At 48.7% G+C, this 19,302-nt stretch overlaps 1 protein-coding gene and 1 pseudogene across 1 annotated transcript in view; both read left to right on the top strand.

Annotated features, from left to right (window-relative positions):
- Nucleotides 1-19,302, top strand: part of SDK1 (sidekick cell adhesion molecule 1) — an 817,812-nt gene that overhangs the window by 566,548 nt on the left and 231,962 nt on the right. The window lies entirely within an intron of this gene.
- On the top strand, nucleotides 11,232-12,801 carry LOC132505520 (cytosol aminopeptidase-like; annotated as a pseudogene).

The following is a 19,302-nucleotide window of genomic DNA, read 5'->3' as shown; positions in this document are numbered from 1 at the left end:
TCAGGTGGGGTGTCCCCACCTCCCCCCGCATGCCCTCTCAGCCACTGGGCCAGACTGCCGTGTGGAGGGTGACTTCTCTTTTTTTTTTTTAAGTAATAATAAGTTGCTTTTATTTATTGATTTATTTATGGCTGCGTTGGGTCTTTGTTGCTGCGCGCGGGCTGTCTCTAGTTGCGGCGAGCGGGGGCTACTCTTCATTGCGGTGCGCGGGCTTCTCATTGCGGTCGCTTCTCTTTGTTGTGGAGCACGGGCTCTAGGCGCGCAGACTTCAGTAGTTGTGGCATGTGGGCTCAGTAGTTGTGGCGCACTGGCTTAGTTGTTACGCGGCATGTGGGATCTTCCCGGGCCAGGGCCCGAACCTGTGTCCCCTGCATTGGCAGGTGGATTCTTAACCACTGCGCCACCAGGGGAGCCCTGACTTCTTTCAAGAAGATAAAATTTACCTTGCTGGACCCAACTCTCTGTCCCATCTGATGCTCTGTCTCAGTGTCATCAGGAGACATTAGATATAGCTGTCCTTGCCAGTGTCAGCTCTAGACACACAGGAGTCTTCCTCAAAGGAGCCTAAGCTGCCTTAAAAGTTTATTATGGGCTAGGAACCACTGTGTTTATCTTCACTCCTGGTCAAGCTATGATCTGGGCAGAGTTGGCCCCTACTTGCCCTCTTATGTGTCCTTAAAGTCCAGACTTGCCCCTGACTTCTGTCCCTCGTTGCTGAGACTTGATGGTGCCGTCCCTGTTGACCCTGGACACAGGCTTCAGGGTTTTATAGATGGTGACCATCTGCCCAGCCTGCATCTGCCAGATTGAACGCAGTGCCCTTCACAGACCAGACGACCCCGCCTGTGCCGTCGCCCTGGCTGTTTTGTGTGTCCTTCTCAAACCTTCCTGCCCTTCTTTTCTGGAGACCAGCAACCAGAAGGGCGTTCCAGATTTGTGCCTTAACCTACAAGGAACATACAAGCAGTGCCGTGTTTCCCCCACTCCCAGGGGTGTTCTGAAGGTTAATCTCAGGATTCTGTTGGCATTTTTAGACAAGGCAGCAGAGCTGGTCTTCTAAATTCCTTTGAACAAAATGTTTATTGAAGTGTTACCTTGTGTAATGGGTTCTGTGAGGGTCTTATGGATTTGGAAGAAGGGTCAGAGTGATTAGGGAAAATTTCAGAGGTGGGGAGGTTTGGTCTGGCCCTTGAAGGATGTCTGTGGAACTAGATGGCCTATGAGGTCATTCGTAGATCGGTTGGGAGGGGTGGAGGGGCGGATACGGGCCAGGAGCAGAGCAGCAGACGTGGGCCAGGTGTGAGGAAACCAGCATGACCAGAGTTGAGGAGGGATGCTGGGGAGAAGTGGAGAACACAGTCAGATTATTTGGGGGGAATGGATTAAAGGGGCTCTTGGAAGCCAAGTCAGTCCGTCAGGGTAGACAGAGGAACACTGCAATAAAGACAACCTGAAGGTCTCAGGGGCCTAAACAGCACAGTTTATTTCTCACTCACGTTGCATGTGCAGCAGAGGTTCTGTGTGGGAGAGGAGTCTGCTCACTGTACAGTGCTCAGACCCAGGCTGTCAAGTCTGTCACTGTTCTAAGATGTGGCGTGTCCGCAGGTTCACTGCAGGGGCACAGGGGGTCGCACAGAGGCACTTGAATGCATCTGCTTGGAAATGACGTAGATCCCTTCCACTCACATTTCATGGGCCAAAACCAGTTATCGATACATGGCTGACTGGTACCTACACCTAACTCATTGGGAAAAGAGAAGGATCCTCCCCTTGTATCTAGAAGGAGCAGAGAGCTCAACATATTGTGAACCATGATAATGTCTCCCACCCAAGGTAGGGGTGTGTAGACTCAAAGTGGCGGGTCCTGGAGCAGTTATCAGGGTCTGAGTGTGACGAGCCTGGGTTCTAGGAAGATTGGCCTGAGTTCAGCATTTGAAATGACCACTCTGGCTACAGGATTTCTCAGCCTTCTCTCTATGGACTTTTATCTCTGCTACTTGTGTGTGACCACACCTGGGACCTCCTCATTGGGGTTAGGATGGGGTAGGAGTTAAGAGCACAGATTCTAGTCATAAAGCCCTGGGTGTGTATCCAGCTCTGTGCTGTGACATGGGGCAGGAAAGCTACCTGGTGAGTCTGTTTCCTTATCTGTCAAAATGTGAACAATAGAAACAGACATGATAATGGACACACAGTGAGTAGCACAGTGAGTCTGGCCCGCACTCAGCAGTTCATAAATGTGCTGTAATCCTTATAATCCCTGAAAATGTTCTGCCTTTGGGATCTTTAATTCTGTTCATGGTCATCCTTCCCTTCCACTCTTCCTGCCCTTTGTCCTTGTTACTTCCTCAATCCCTAGCTCATCTCTCCTGCCCAATTTGTTAGCCCTCTCCTAGCCTCCTTTCCTTCCTCCACACCACGGTGTCCGCATCCTAATCGTTCCCGTGTGGTGTCAGTCCTCTCCTGACCTTCCAGCGTACCCAGGTTGCCGAGGCTTGGCCCACCTTCCACCTGCTTCCTCCTCCGCAGGACTGAAGTTCCCCCAGACTGGTAGCTTCTAGAGTCTCTGGAGATGGCAGCGCTGCGCAGAAATCCTCGGACTCACCCCAAGTTTCCTCCTGCCTCTTTTTCCCAGTGGTTGTCCCAGACCTTGCATCCTTCCACCCCCAGCAGGACTCCTTCCTGCTGAGTCACATTCATGAATACAGAGTATTTGTATATGTTTTCTTTTATGTAATTGATAAACATGGGAAAATAATCCTAATTGAAGAGTAAGATCACCTAGCACAGAGTTTTTCAAATTGAATGAGCTTACACATCACACAGAGAGTTTAACATTTAGGTCCTGATTCAGTAGGCCCAGGGTATGGCCCAAGACTCTGCCCCTCTATCCAGCTCCCAGAAGAGGTCTGTACTGCAGGTCCCAGTACCACTCTGAGGAGCAATGAGTTGGCTGATATGTATTGAAAACTCACCATGTGCTGAAAAGCATGATCTTTTCCTTCTAAGTAGTGAGAGCTCTGCTGTCAGAGCATAGGCAGCAGGACAGGCTTCACCTGGGAGCTGAGTGATGTGGGATCTAGCTCTGCCCAGACGTGCTGCTTTGGAGTCTGCTTTGGAACAGGCTCCCAGATGACTTGTGTGCATATGAAGGTTTGAGAAGCACCAGTTTAGAAGATATAAATAAAAAGGTCTTAAGAATGTTTGTAAAACTGTACGTGGTTTTTTGGTGTTTTGGAAACTGAAAATATTGATGTCAAATTAAGCTAATTAGTGAGTGGGTTGAAATTAATTAATCAGAAAAGACACTCTGAGGAAAATAAATTTTGTACCAGGTTTAGAAGAAGAAAAGTATGTTTATAAATATATTTGATTTGTATTTTTATCATCATTTAGAAGGTCTTATCTCTAGCCATTTCTTAGAAAAGCCTAGTTGTAAAAGAAAAATGATTCCTGCATCTGTCTCACTGAATTATTTTTATTTTTATTCCATTATTTTTCTTTATGTAAATAACAGCAAATATGCATGCATAGTCTTATTTCTTCCTTCTCTCCTACCCCAAAAGGAACGTGTCATATTTGCTGTTCAGCACTTTGCTTTTTCATTTATCAGTACATCTTAGAGGTCTTTCTATATCAGTCTATAAAGAGCTTCCTCGGCGTTTTTTACTGCTGGGTAGCATCCAACAGTGTGGATGTACCACATTAACATTTTGCTTTTCCAAATGATATTTAAAAGGCCTTTCAGAACAATAACCAACACGTATAAGTGGGAGCAAATTACTAACCCTATGTTAAATTTCTACATCTTTCTAAAAACTGATTCCTTCCAGGTAACCACCACATGTTTCAATTGGGGTTATTTTAGGCTAATGTGTCTTTCCCAAGCAGTACTTAATTTTCAAAACAAAGAAATAAAGGGAGCGTTTGTCATCTGAGAGACTTTTAAAGGACTCAACCAAAGGCAGCTCCCACTTTGGGGGGAAGTAATTTGGGGGAAGATTCTTGCCTCTGTCCAGGCATGTGGGGTGAATTCTAAGTTCCTTAAGCTCCCCTCTGCCTTCCTCGGTGAGTTCCACCCACATCTGTGTGCTGACTGATCCCATGCTGGTTAAAGAGACACTGTCCTAGCTCCAGTTCCGTTCTGTCTCCCCCTCTGTGCAAGCTTCTGGGGGCATTTCACTGCCAATAAATGAGCAGTTCCATGGATTGACCAGACACTAAGGTAGATTTAAATAAACAGATGGATCGTCTTATTGGAAGCTTTGGGAGAGGTTTGGTGGAAGTGCCTGTTGTTTAAAGATTTGCCATAATTACTTTTGGATCTCCTATAAATTCTCTCTAAATCTGTTATTCGTGCTGTCACGCAGAAAGCTGAGTGGCCATGCTGCTTTAAAACTACAGCAGACTGCTAAGTGTGTGAAACACGCGAAGTGCTTATTTGTTTGAATTGATAGTTTGCACTGTCCAGGTTTGCTGAGTAATCATCACCCTTCCACGTTTTAAACAGGCCCACAATGGCCAGCTTCTTTCTTAGTATATTTGAACAATCCCATACATGGGATTAGGAGTTTATTTTTTATTCACCTGCCTTCCAGGTTATGTGAACAGACGTCTTATGTTTCCACCAGCAGCGCACTCCCCTCTCATAACACCTGCAGTAATTAATTTTAAGTAGGTATCTTAAGCGGGACCTTAGCTGCGTTTGGTGGGCTTCATTCTTTATATCCACAGCTTCTGCTCTTCATATGCTCTCCCTCTTTCTGTCATCAACCTTAGATTTATTGTTGGTGTTGATTTTAGACCAAAATATAAATGAGACTGTGTTGACATTTAAAAAAAAGAAAAAAACTTGCTTCCTAGCAGATTGAGTAGGGGAGCAGTTGGCTTAAATAGATAACCTTGGGTCATGTCAGAAAACGTCTTGTTCTTGCTGAGGACTCTATTCTTGCACTGTGGGACTGACTTTATTCATTTAAAGGAAGCTAGGGCAGACAGGAAGAGAAATATTTTCTTCTCTTAAGATTTCCTGATTTCTTTGTACCTCTGTTGTGACACCCAAGGGTAATTCTGATATAGCAACACTAGCAAAAAGAAGAGAGATGGGAAAACAGAAGGGGAGATTCCTCCACAGTTACGAGCTCTCATCCGTCACTATCGAAGCCTCCCTGTGCCCCGGCTCATTCTGTGGTCTTGTCTGCTGTGCTCCCCATCAAGGACAATGACCTACCAAATTTCCGGAGACAGGGGAGAGAGAGCGCACACGTGAGCAGGAGTGGGAGGGAGAGAGAGTTAGACCAAGACACAAGCCAAGCCCCCCACTCCTGTCTCACCTGTGCGCTCAGGTTGTGTGTGGCGCTGCTCTCTAGCTGAATGTCCCCAGCCTGATTATTTATTCTTCTCGGGGCCAGCGCTCTCCAGTCAGAATGATGAATCTCCAAATAGACCGAGCCCAGAACCTGCGCTGGTACGTTGGGAGCGGTCAGCCCTGCCACGTTGGTAGAGATACAGCCCTGCCTGGCCCACCTAGAGATGAGCTGGGGTAAAGTCCTCACTCCATCCTCCAGAGAGAAATGCTCCTTGATCCTAATGTTAGGAAACAGAATACAGTTCTATTCCTGGAATTAGCTTGGAATGAATATGGTTGTTGGACATGGTTACCCATCAGGTTGTTTACTTACCGTTTATTGTTTTGGAACATGTAGTACTCTCAGTTGCTCTGTGCTGGTTAGGACACCTGCAGGATTTCCTGCCTCAGAGTTTGCTCTCTTCTAAGATGGAATAAATAAGAAATTGATTACCTAAAAACACAGCAGAGGAAGTGTTCATCAATATATTTGTATGAACATTGGCATTTAAGGTGGGAAACAGAAGAAAATACCACACGCTCGATAAAATATTTCTCCAGTTCTGGGTATAACCACCTTGCGGCATTGCAGTTTTATGAAACACTAAATATGTAAGTGAGAGGTTTTATTGGTCTTGGATTTCTCATTTGAGAAGCTCTGGTTTTATTTAGGATATCAGTCTTACATGAAAAAATAAAAAGAAGGTCATCTGTTGGTCTGTGGGGTGCCCCTTCTGGGAAGGAGCTGAAACATTGAGAAACCTGTTTCTCAAACTGTTGGCCCCTCAGCCCTTTGTGTTTTCACGTGGCTGGGGGAGCTGTAGAATACAAAGCTTTCAGTTTTATGTTGTTCCAGTCAAACAAAGTCTTCCGAAAGTAACAGCCCTGGGAGTGTTCACCTGCGGTCTGGCTTCCCAAGCAGGCGTCTTTATAACTAGACCATGAATTTACTTTCAGCTTCAATTGCCATAATTCCTAGTCTGTGAGTTGAACAATGGTATCTGTAGCAAGGAAAATAACTTCAATTTAGTCTGGTTTTCTAAAGATCTTTATTGTATTTTAAGGAGGAGGGCACAACTGTGGTTTTCCTGATATATTCTGCTTAACATACTGTGGCCCCTTTCTCTCTTATTTATCTCCTTTTTTTTTCTTTTTTCTTTCTCTCATGTGCTCACAGCGTTTGTTAAGATAATTTTCTGTTTTTCTCCAGGGACTCAGGATTGCATTTCTTTGTTCTGGGTTTTATCTGTGAGACACTTTTCTAGTTACAGATTCTGTTTGTGATTCATGCTATGTAAAGACAATCTGACGTTCAGCAGGACTGGAGCCTGACAGAGGGTCATAAACATGTCTCAGGAGCAGAGCTGTGCTACTCTCCAGAAACTTACATGCAAAACTCTTGTCTTGGGAAGAGATTTGATTATTTTAGGAACAGATATTGGTGTCTGTTTGGAAATTCGATCTGGCAAGCATCTGTTAGGCACTGACTGTTTCCAGAGGCTCTGAAGACTAAGAATCGCACACCTTAAGGAGATTACAGTGGATGGGGCAGATGTGTGCTTGTACAGGTGCCCTGGTCTGAAGGAGACCAAGGTTTGTCTCACTTTCCCCCAGAAGCAGAGCGTGTGGGTTCAGTGAAAATGTGGGTCCAGGCGTTTAGTTAGAGGTGGTCCCAGGAACTATGGGCAAAGGAGTGGGCAAAGTGCAGGTGCATCAGTGAGTGAGCCCATCCTCAGTGAACATCTGTCCTGGGTCCCCCAGGAGCCTCAGGGAGACTACATAGAAGCCACCGTAGTGTCGCTGACTGAGGGAGAAAGTGCAGGGATTTACTCATCAGCTCCTATGCTTTATTCCTTGAGAACGACTTCCAGGGACATTAACGTCCAGGCATGCAGGCTTATCTCTCCACCTCACCCTTGTAGGCCAGTCATACCCCTGGCCAGAGAATGACCTCAGATAGGAACTGGCAGGTGTTTGCAGAAAGTCGTGGGTTTGTAAGTAAGCGGCAGGTGACAGAGACTGTGGGCAGGGCACGGGCAACACCAGCTCCAGAGCGATACGAACCAAGTGTGGAAAGTGCACTGCGTGCCTTACACCGCGTACCCCAGGGCCAGGGTCAGAGCGGGTCAAAGGACCTACAGCTGAGACCGAGAACTGTCCAACTCCTTGAAGACAACAGGGGGGAAAGCTTGATGACATTGGATTTGTCAGTGATTTCTTAGATATGACACCAAAATCACAGGCAAAGAAAACACAGATGAATTGGACTTCATCAAAATTAAACACTTTTGCGCATCAAAGGACACTATCAACAGAGTGAAAAGGCAACCCATGGAATAGGGGGAAGTACTTGTAAATCCTACACCTGATAAGGGATTAATGTTCAGAAAATATAAAGGACTCCTGCAACTCAACAACCAAACAAACAACCTGATTTAAGAACTGAGCAAAGGGGCTTCCCTGGTGGCACAGTGGTTGAGAGTCCGCCTGCCGATGCAGGGGACGCGGGTTCGTGCCCCGGTCCGGGAAGATCCCACATGCCGCGGAGCGGCTGGGCCCGTGAGCCATGGCCACTGAGCCTGCGCGTCCGGAGCCTGTGCTCCACAACGGGAGAGGCCACAGCAGTGAGAGGCCCATGTACCACAAAAAAAAAAAAAAAAAAAAAAAAAAAAAAAAAACTGAGCAAAGGACTGGAATAGATGTTTCTCCAAAGATGATATACAAATGGCTAATTGAGCACATGGGAAAATGCTCTACTTCACTAATCAGTAGGGAAATCAAATCAAATGATACACCACTCCCACCCATTAGGTCGGCTACTCTGAAGACAGTCTAAACAAAGAGAAAACAACAAGTGTTGGTGAGGGTGTGGAGAAGTTGGAACTCTTTTTTGCCTTGCTGGTGGGAGTGTATAATTGCACAGCCATTGTGGAAAATGGTATGATGTGTCCTTAAACACTTAATCGCAGAATTACCATCTGATTCAGCAGTTCTACTTCTGGATATATACCCCAAAGAACTGAAAACAGAGACTGAAACAGATACTCACTCACACACCCATGTTCATAACAGCAGTATTCACAACAGCCAACAGGCGGAAGCAACAACCTAAGTGTCTATCTGCAGATGAATGGATAAAATGAAATGTGGTCCGTCCATACAATGGACCGTTATTCAGCCTTAAAAAAGAATGAAATTCTGATCCATGTTACCACATACATGAACCTTGAAGGCATTATGCTCTGTGAACTGAGCCAGTCATGAAAGAACAAATCCCGTGTGACTCCATTTACGTGAGGTACCTGGAGTCAAACTCACAGAGACAGAGAGCAGGAGAGGGGGAGGGGGCTGGGGAGGAAGGGATGAGGAGCAGGTGTCTAATGGGGACAGAGTCTCAGTCTGGGGAGATGAGGTTCTGGAAAGGGATGCTGGGGACGGCTGCACAACGGTGTAAATTGATGCCACGGTTCTGTGCACTTAAAAATGGTTAAAATGGTACATTTCATGGTATGTATATTTAGCCACAACTTTTAAAAAGCAGCAGCAGGTACCGAGAGGGAAGGGCACTTTAACTGAGGGCCTGGGAAGCCTTCCTGGAGGAGGTGGCATGCTCCCTGGCCCCGATGGATGGTGGACTTCGGCAGGCTGCAGTGCAGGCGGGGGGTAGGAATGGGGAAAGTTGTCGCAGGCGGAGGCGCTCAGGTCGGAGGAGGGCGGCTGGGATGTTTCAGAGAGCGCCTGCCACACGGCGGGTGAAGCACAGGAACCCAAGCCCTTCTCTCCGTGTTCAGTCAACAGATACTTACTGGATACCTGCTGTGCACGAGGCACTGTGTAGGCCTGGAGAGAGTGGCTAAAACAGAACAGACGAAAGTGCCTGTGCTCCTGGTCTCCTGCGGGGAGAGACAGACACAAACCAAACAAGCATAGTGAGTGGAGGGTCCCGTGGAGCGCGGAGCAAGGGGAAGAGCTCGGCTGGGAGGGGTGGGCTCGCCATTGTCAGAGGGCCCCCCAGCCTGCGGAGGCAGAGGCCCCCGTCAGCGTAGCTCCGGTCCTCCAAATGATGGCTTTATGGTCACTAAAGAAACCAGACGTGGTTTTGATTTCTCTGCTCGAGGTTGCTCAAGGCAGTGGTGTTCTTCCTGCAGATCTACCAACCTCTAAATACTTTGTGTCTCATGGGAACTTTGAGAAAAACTTTTTCCTTGGAACTCCTCCAGCTGCGGCTGGAAGGGACCAAGGCTTCAGAGGGCCCTTGCCAAGGGGTCCTGCAGTTCCCCGTTGTCCTTGCTAATAGCCTCAGATGGGCATCAGTCGCCCCGGTGGGCTTGGGCTCCACGCCCAGGTTGGCACGTTTGGCAAAATTATTCAAGGGCATTTCTCACTGAAGCTAAAAGTGATCTGCTGTTGTGCCTAGGTACCTTCTCAATAATTTCAGTAGGCCGTTTGGAAAATTGACCTAACTTCCTGAAGAACACCCTCTTACTTCTCTGTCCCACCCAAACTACACATGGCCCCAGTTTCTTTGTTGGTTGTGGTTCTTTTGCATTCAACGGTAGGTTATGCATTTATATGCTTGAATGGAAAGCTGCTGTCTCTGTACGTTTGGATCACTCCAGGGTCCAGCCATGCAGTTCCTAAATCCACACTCCTGTTCTGTGTTCTATCAATCAATAAATAAACGAATAAGCCTGCTGCAGAGTTGCCTTTTATCACCTTCATTTTCCTCTGCTGATGAAAATACATTCTTGGTAACATTCCATTGATTTCCAAATGTGCAAGTTTTCAAACATGTTATGAATGAGAAGAAAAGAAACTGCTGGATTGTTTGTCAAGCTGTCACATTATTTTATTTATCCTCTCTCGTCAATAGAAAAGTCCAGAAGTGTATTGAGATAAAAATGGGAGTACACGTAAAGGTAAAATTGTGAATGGGGTATACGGCTGTGTTCCCTCCCACCGTTGTACAGTAAACAAGGAGTGAGTCGGCCGGTGCAGACTCTCCTCGGAGGGAGCAGCAGGGCTTCTGTGACGGGGCTCGTCCAGCGGCACTGCCCAGCGCCTTCGCGGCCGTGAGCGGGGTCTCGCTCACTGAGCGACTAAGCACGCAGCATTTAGAAGGATAGGAGAGTCTGCTTCGGCAGCTCCACACACAGGGCATTATTAACGCAGGAATTTACACGCCTGCCTCGCCCGTTCAGGAGCCAGGGGCGCAGAAACTAAAAAGTGGGTTTGGGGAAAGTGAAAGGTGGGAGGGACTTTCTATTTGGTGAACAAGAGTTTTCCAATCAGGAGAAAATTCATGCTGTCTATTTCACTTTTCACAATAAAGTGCGTCTTAAAATTGCCCAGGTTCTGCCTTGAGAAACTCACCTCTTGGAATCTGAGGGAATGACCTGGTTTGCCTATTGCCTATACACCTTTTACTGTAGCACATGTTAACAACAACAAAAGTAATAATTTCTATGGGTTCTTGGAGATTATATATATAATATATATATATATACACACACACACACACACACACACACACCTCTCTCTCCTAGTCTCTTAAAACGTACGTGCCCTGGAGGGTTCAGCTCTACAGGATCTGAGCTATCAAGACGCCAGCTCCCATGGTGGCAAGCGATCAGACACACCTGTTGAGATGCTTTGCAGGCAGGAGAGCACTTAATCCCTTTGCCAGGCCGTTTTAATAATTCCGAGAAGGATGACAGACTCCGAAGGGTTGCAAAAGCAACTGATGAGTGGAAAAGCCACTGGAGCCCAACCACCGACCCCCGCCCCCCCCCCCCCCAACGAAAGCCGGGCTCCCAGGCGCGCACTCGCCCTCCTTGCGCCACGTACTTGGTGGAGGGCGGTGCCGGGGGGCCGAGCCGAAAAGATGCTCTTGCTGCCTCTTCCGGCTGCCGTGAGAGTCGCCCGTCCGACATCTGAGCGGGAAGCGCTTCTGGGGACTCGGTCCAGCCGCCGCAGACAAGACGAAGGGCCTTGTTTTAGGAATCTGTGGCAAAGAAAAAGATGATGTGCCCCAGTTTATAAGCGCAGGAGAGAATTTTAATAAATTGGTGTCTGGAAAGCTGAGAGATCTCTTGAACATATCTGGACCACCCCTGAAGGCAGGCAAAACCCAAACCGTTTATGGTCTGCATGAGGGCTTCTCCAGCATGGTGTGGTTGGCCTCGGCAAAAAGACGGCCGGAGTTGATGACCAGGAAAACTGGCAAAGGCAAAGAAAACATCAGAGCCGCTGTTGCAGCGGGGTGCAGACAGGTTCAGGACCCGGAGATCCCGTCCGTGGAGGCGGACCCCTGTGGAGACGCCCATGCGTGAGGAGTGGTGCCTGGGCTCTACGAGTGTGACGACCTGAAGCAGGAAAAGAAGGTGGCTCCATGGAAGTGGGTATCAGGAGGCCTGGCAGAGGGGAGTCCTCTTTGCTTCTGGGCAGAACCTGGCGTGCCACTTGGTGAGACGCCCGCCAATGAGATGATGCCAACCAGATTTTCCGGAATTACTGAGAAGAATCTCAAATTGCTAGTAGTAAAACAGACGTCCACATCAGACCCAAGCCTTGGATTCAGGAACAGGAAATGGGGTCATTCCTCAGTGTGGCCAGAGGGTCCGAAGAGCCTCCAGTCTTCCTGGAAATTCACTACAAAGGCAATGCAGGTGACCCTCCTTTGGTGTTTGTTGGGAAGGGGATTACCTTTGACAGTGGTGGCATCTCCCTCAAGGCGGCTGCAAACATGGACCTCATGAGGGCTGACATGGGAGGAGCCGCCATGTCTGTTCAGCCATCGTGCCTGCCGCCAAGCTCGACCTGCCCTTCAGCGTCGTAGGTTTGGCCCCTCTTTGTGAAAATATGCCCAGCGGGAAGGCCAACAGCCTGGGGATGTTGTTAGAGCCAAGACCGGGAAGACCATACAGGTGGATGACACTGACGCTGAGGGGAGACTCCTCCTGGCCGATGTGCTCTGCTGCGTGCACACTTTTAACCCAAAGGTCGTCATCAGTGCCGCCACCCTGACAGGTGCCATGGATGCAGCTTTGGGGTCCGGTGCCACTGGGGTCTTTACCAGTTCTTCCTGGCTGTGGAACAAACTATTTGAGGCCAGCATTGAAACGGGAGACCGTGTCTGGAGGATGCCTGTCTTTGAACCTTACACAACACAGATTGTAGGTTGCCAACTAGCTGATGTTAATAATAGCATTGGAAAATACAGATCTGCAGGAGCACGGACGGCTGCAGCATTTCGGAAAGAATTTGTGACTATCCTAAGTGGGCGCATGTAGACATAACAGGAGTGATGACCAACAAAGATGGTTCCTTTCCTGTGCAAAGGCATGGCTGGGAGGCCCGCGAGGACCCTGATCGAGTTCCCGCTTCGGTTCCGTCAAGACAGCACTCAGTTCAGATGCTCTAAATGCCTTCATTCTGTCTTAAACGGGCAGTAGAGCTTCAGAATACTTTTGAATGAATAGATCAAAACCTCTTAAGGGAAACAAAGGATGGTATTTAAAAACATAGAACAAAATGAAATCTGTATGCCTTGATTGGTTTTTCACTTTATGCAGAGGTTTATAAAGGTCAAGCTAATATCTTGCCTGGCCAAGATTTTTAAGATATTCTAGCTTAAATGAATAATGATGATTTTTTAAAAGCTACCTAATCACTTTTCAGAGTATTTGTTTGTAACTGAGGAGCAAAATTGTATTTCAGATTTGTGATGCTGGGAATAATGAACAAACTAAAAGTCGCTATGCAGTTGTCAGAAACAATAAATCTAACTTTTTGTGCTCCCTGGTGTGGCTCTGATATTTACTTATATATTATTATAAACCCAGTGATGCTATAATATAACTTGTCTCTTCTGGCTGTGTTATATGAACTAAGTAATTAAGTTGGGTCTCAATGTTAATAATCACTTTGGGGCACTCAGTGATGAGCTTGAGTAGGTGAGGCGGTACTATTATCCCCACATTACAGATGAGGAAAATGAGGCACAGGAGAGGGTTAGTAACATGCCTGCGATGTCACGAGGCTGTTAAGTGGGAGAGCAGAAAGCAGTAGAGCTTTCTTCTTCTTCTTTTTTAAAATAAATTTATTTATTTAAAAAAAAAAAAGAAAGAAAAGAAAAGCCACTTGATTTTCTTCAAGTAAAATGTCTTGGAGCTGTTTCACCCATCCCCCAAAAGGGCACGAGTGTACCTTGCTGTGCATGGAAGAAGGTCAAGAATCATAAGAGACTGACCAATTAAATTGTGCTTTTTATTGCCAGAAAGCGGTTGAGAATGGCCCTAGGCAGCCTGTTTGTAGAAGCTGAGCTATAGAACCGAACAAAAGAGTGACTCGAGCTCTGCAGTGTCTACTAGTGTGCTCCGTGGCACAATGAAACGCTTTTTGGGGAAGGTCAGGATTTTTACTTATATATAGCTCCGCCTTCCTTAGTAATTGTCCTAGGAGGGAAACTCAAAGATTCATCTTCAAAAACTGAGCAGAAGCAACCTTGATTGTCCGTGTGAGAATTCCTGTTCATTTGGAAGGAACAGCAGCCTCTTTCCTTAGTGTCATCATGTCTTTCTCCTCCTTCTTCCGCTGCCCCGACCGCCAATTATCCCATCCATGTGCACTTCCTGTGCCTGCCCTTTAAGACTCCAGCCGCCTGGGGGCCCTCCAAGCCCTGTCTTCCGTGCTCATCCCCGAACTCTCGTGCCGCTGACCAGCCAGTGCTCCTGCCCACGTGGACACCCCCAGGCCTCCTTGTCCGCCAGTTTCACATGCCCGCATCATCACCCCAACCCTTCTTGCTCCTGAGCTTTCACTCTTATGAGCTGCTCCGCCATCCACCCAAACCACTGGAGCCAGAAGCCGGGAGAGCTTCCCTGCGCACACCCAGCTGCCGTCGGCCCCTCTTCTCCCCCCACCGACGCCCGCAACAGCCCCGCACGGTCTCCGTCACCACTTTCCTCCTCAAGGGCCTTCAGTGGCTCTCCATTTCCTACTGGATAAAGTCCAAACTTGGTAGCATGGCCCCCCTCCCCTGACAGCCTCCTCTGGGGTCACTCCCACGCCCCAGTTTCCCCTCAACCTTCAAGAACCACTTGATAGTTTTCCAAACAAGCCAACCCGGTTTCCACTTTCTTTTTTCCCTGTTCCTGGAATGCCTTTCCTTCCCTCCTCTGCCTGGTGAATACTGTCCATCTTCCAAGGGCCGGGCTCAAGCCCTTCCTAATTCCCCTGGAAGAATCAGTCTCGCAGCACTCCCGACCCCGCATCCTGCCGCGTCCCTCCCCTCGGCTCTCCTGACCCCACCACCAGCTGCTTGCTCTTCTGACGTGACTCTCTTCCTCTGCTAAACCCAGACCTCCTTGACGTCGCTGACCTCTGACCCCCTGCAGTTAACTCTCATATTCCCCAGCTCGCGCAGTGCCTGGAAATAAGAGGTACTTGCTCCTGTCGTTATCATCCTGTAGCGATAAAGAGCTGGTAATAATAACCAGCCGTGCTCTATTTGGACAAGACTTAATTCTTCCTTCAACGAGCGCTCACAGAAGGGCTCTTATAGCCCAGGCACTTTGCTCCGTGCAAAGATGAATAACACATCCGCCCCTCCTTATTCCAGAAGGTGGACGGATCTCCCCGCAAATCGGGACACTGCAGTGAGGTGAGAGCCGGCACCAGAGATGCCAGAGGAGCCCAGCACCCGTGGCCCTGGCTCGAGACGGTCACTTCTTGCTCTGCCCAGATAGCCAGTTGCCTGAATTTTAAAGCATGTCTGTAATTGTTTACGTCATCTGGTCAATGCAACCAATAAATATCATCATTATTGGATGTTGAGAAAAGCTTTCAGAAAACACCGAGGAACCTATAGCTCAGCACCGAGGGCTCTCCTAAGGCCTTTGACTCCCGTGTGTTCTCCACCTTATTTTTCTCTTGTTCCTAGAAGTTTTAGACCACTTGTTTTGGAGCAGGAACATTTGGAGGTTTCGAAAGGTCCTGGAGGCGCCATTGGCTGCTGCTTCTGGACGGGACCCTCTTCTGACCTAAGTGAGAACCCTGTAGATCTGGACCCACTAGGAACCGGAGAGCCGAGGTTCTTTGGAGTCTTGGGGGCCGTGGCCTTTGCCGCCGCCCCGTCTTTCCCGGATCGGGGTTGCCCCTGGTTGAATACGTGTGCCCGTGTGGTTGGCTCATCTTGCACGTTTGTGTGTCTCCGGGCAGATGTGCCTCAGCATCTCCCGGTGGAGGGGGCCTTTGAGCTCGTTATTTTCCGGGCGGCCAGGGCGACCCCCGGCTCCACGGAGGGAACAGAGCGGGGAGCCGCAGCCTCGCCGGTTTGGCCACGGAGATCCCCTGAGGCGCGTGGCCGGTAGCGCTCGCCTAGGAAGCAGGACGGGCAAGATGACGGTTCTGACAGAGGAAGCCCAAACGAGGGATTTGCTTTCTCAGATGTTCTGGAAAATTCCACTTTCAGGGCATAGGCTCTTTTTTTGAAAGAAAGAGGCTGTGTTTTGAGTGAGCTGTGGAGACCTTCATGAGGAGGCGTGTGGGGACGTGTGGGCCCCAAGCCTGCAGGCGGGCTCGCTCCTCCCGGGCCGCGAGCAGGGCTGCGGGCCTTCCCTCGAGGTCCAGCACCCCGCAGCCTCACATCCAGGGCGCACGGGCCTTCAGAGCGTCTGCGGGGAGGCCGTCCTGGCAGAGACGGGAAGCCCTGGGGCAGAGCAGGCACTGAGGGCCTCAGTCTCCCCTTCACCGCGGTGCTGCGGCCTCGAGTTCCGAAGCACGTCCTGTGTGCCACACGCTGTCTGATGTGCGTCGTGTAACATACAAACATACGTCGAAAGTGAGAGTGTCAAAAGTATACTCCTGTGTTGAATGGCCCTGTGAGACGGGCATCATTTTACAAATTAGGGAGATAAGGCTCGGAGAAGGTGAGTCACTTGCTTCCCGCCGGGAGCCAGGGTATTTCCACTGGATTCTCAATGCAGTTCTCTTGCTCCCAACCCCCAGGCTCCTGCCGTCACTTGGCTGAGCTCCCGTGTCCTCCTTTGCCCACCTCCGTCTCCAGAGCTTGACTTTCTGACTCTGCGCCCAGATGACCGCGGGGCTGGCTCCTTCCTTCCAGCTCTCGGTCACCACCTCCCGCCTGTCCCTGTGCTTCTGACCCTGGGTCCAGGTGACATGCCCTTTATCCTCACGCTGCTGTCCCACCACCGGCACTGTGTTGACTGCAGGGAAGCAGGCTGTGTGCCATTCATCCTACTTCATCTGCAGTAATTCCACAGCTTAGCAGTTCTGGTAGACTTTGAACGTTTTTTTTTTTTTTTTTTTTTTTCTGTCTGAGAGATTTGATATTCTTTAAATGTACTTTTTAATTAAATGCAACCTGGACAGCTCCTCTCTACTCAGCCTCTCCAGTGATTAAGGGGTTCATGTGGGAGAAACTGACTAGGAGTAGACCCCATTTCCCTCTGCCTGGAGCCTTTCTTCCCAGAACTACAAAGCACTCGCCTTTCTGCCTTTGAAGCTACCTAGCACCCACGGTTGCTGACCTCGGCAGAAATCCTCTTTTGCTTCGATGTCTGCACCTCCCAACCACCTAAACCAACCTGGGAAATGCTCAGTTGAAAACGCTACAGTAAAGTCTCAATTAAGGAAATGCTCAGGGGAAGGAGTGTTCTAGTTAACTTAATTTCTGGTTAACTGAGCACAACCAAAGTTTTTATTAGGAGGAAACATCGTTATATAAAAGAAGGCTTATGAACTTTGGATGAAGACATTCCTCTATTTAAAACCCATTCTCTACCATGTTTAGTCATGTGACTTTGACTAAAAAGGGGATGCTAATAGCTATAAAAGGGGTATGCTAATAGCTGTCTTATAAAAGGGGGATGCTAACAGCTATCTTAATAGCTTGTTGTTAGCCTAAATTGGGCAACATTTGTAAATGTAAACACGTAACAGAATGTTGAGCGGCTGTGTGGGAACTTGGTGAAGTACAGTTTCCCTCCCACTTCCCATTTTGTTTTCGTTCTTCTTGGAAATAATTCTTAATACGTTGGCATATGGTATTTTAAAAATGTTTTTTAATGCGGAACCCTGAAGGAGAGGGTAATTTTCCTGGTGGTGGTAGTAGTGGCTCATTATTGTAGAATATTTATGAAAAATTAACCAATCATTGAGTATTTGTTCAGTGCTTATTACATCTTAGACACCGTGAGAGTACCAGAAATGAAGAGGTCATTTTATTCTTTTAAAAATGCCCAGATAGTCTTCTTTGCATTTCTCTTCTAAAAATTGAACGTGGGGAAAAAATTGGTAGAAAAGTCAGCTTGGCAGTTTAAAAATACACATCCATGACCTCCTCTCACTTAAAAAAGAAGTAAAAACCCACTAAAATGTGTAAGGTCGGATTTTAGCAAACGGCACCGCGAAACAGAGGAAAGCTTCAAGTGAGCTTTATCAGGGAGCGCTCCCGGGCGAGGTGCACTGGTCCGAGAGAAAGGGGCCAGAGAAGTCGCGCCCGGGCGAGGGTCGGGCAAGACTTTATAGGGGAAGAAGGGAAAGGGGTGTGGTCAATCTGGGAGGGCGCAGGGTATTCCTTATTTGGTGGTCTTTTCGGGTATCCTGGGGGACCGTTAGTCCCGCCCCTTGAAAGGCGGGAAGGCTGGGCTGGGTTCAAAGTCCCCAGGTCAGTCCCTGGAACTGGGTGGTCCGGAATGTCTCCAGGGCAGTTTCTGGAACTGGGTGGTCCGGAGAATTTCGGTCTGATGCAACCTGTGAATCTGATTGTGTTCCCCTGCCTCGGGCCACTTGGCCTTACAAAATGCAGTACAGGAGAAGAGACCGAGGGCCACAGGACAAGTAGGCGCTGTTAGTGACTGAGAGATGAAACAAGGGTCTGGTTGGAGGAATGATTACCATGGGGGTGGGCGGAGGAGGTCTCGGCTTGGGGAGCGGCCTTGGCCACCTTGGGACTAGTTATGACCCAGAGCTAGAGCCGGGGTAGTTAATGGTTTGTGTCTGGGACAGTCTGCTGCCTACCTCCCACTGTAGAGTACTCGGCAGCTAAGGCGAGTGGACAGAGAGACAGACAGGTAAGGACACACACACCCCGCCCCCCGTCAGAATGAATGGCCCCAGAGGAAAGAGCCCCGCACTCTGGGGTTCAGGGTCCCTTCGGGACAACACTGAACTTCCCGCCTGATGGAAGCAAAGTTGCCCACTGACAAGTTAAAAGTCACATTTGGGGGAGGGGGTGGGTTGTCACATTTCGTTTTAAGCCTCTCTTTGCTGTTCTTTTTAATCCATGTGCTCATACGAATTTGACTGAAATTTTAAAACATTTTTTTCTTAAATGAAGCAAACGTACCAGCATCGTGTGCTACAGCGAGCACTGTCCTTGCTACCGAGGGATGTGGATTCCGGGAGCTTACGTAAAAGTTTACTGAAACGTTAAGTTTCAGTAGAAAACGCACAGACTCCTCAATCACAAGACCTTGATTTGATCTTCCTGTTGTAGTGTCCATAAGTCAAGGTCACTTTGCCGGCATGTGTGTACCTTGTGTGTGTGTGTTAGAAATGCACGTTTTAGGAACCGTCACATTTTATCTGCATCTCTGGGACCTACTTCTCCAAGCGTCGTGTGTGATTCGCGCATCACCAGAAAGAACAAAGTGGTCGGGTTTGCGGGCAGGCTGACATTTACCAGCCCCGAGTCGAGCTGCTCGCTCGACTTGTCCTGTCGACCCCATGGGTGAGGGTCCTTGAAATCAGGCAACGGTCTAGGCCACGAGAGCAATACAGACGGAAGTTGCTGTTCCCTACGAATCACAATTACGAACGACTTCCTCTTTCCTCGGGGCGGCTGGAATCTCCGCAGGCGCATCCTCCCGTTCGCTGGTCCCCGGGCTGTGAACTCGGGCCTGGCGCTGACCTGTCTGTCGCCTGCGGGT

Source organism: Lagenorhynchus albirostris, chromosome 15 (genome assembly GCF_949774975.1).
Source record: "Lagenorhynchus albirostris chromosome 15, mLagAlb1.1, whole genome shotgun sequence".
NCBI classification, from domain to species: domain Eukaryota; kingdom Metazoa; phylum Chordata; class Mammalia; order Artiodactyla; family Delphinidae; genus Lagenorhynchus; species Lagenorhynchus albirostris.
The sequence above is the reverse complement of the archived record's forward strand: the minus strand, read 5'-3'. Positions and strand labels throughout refer to the sequence as shown.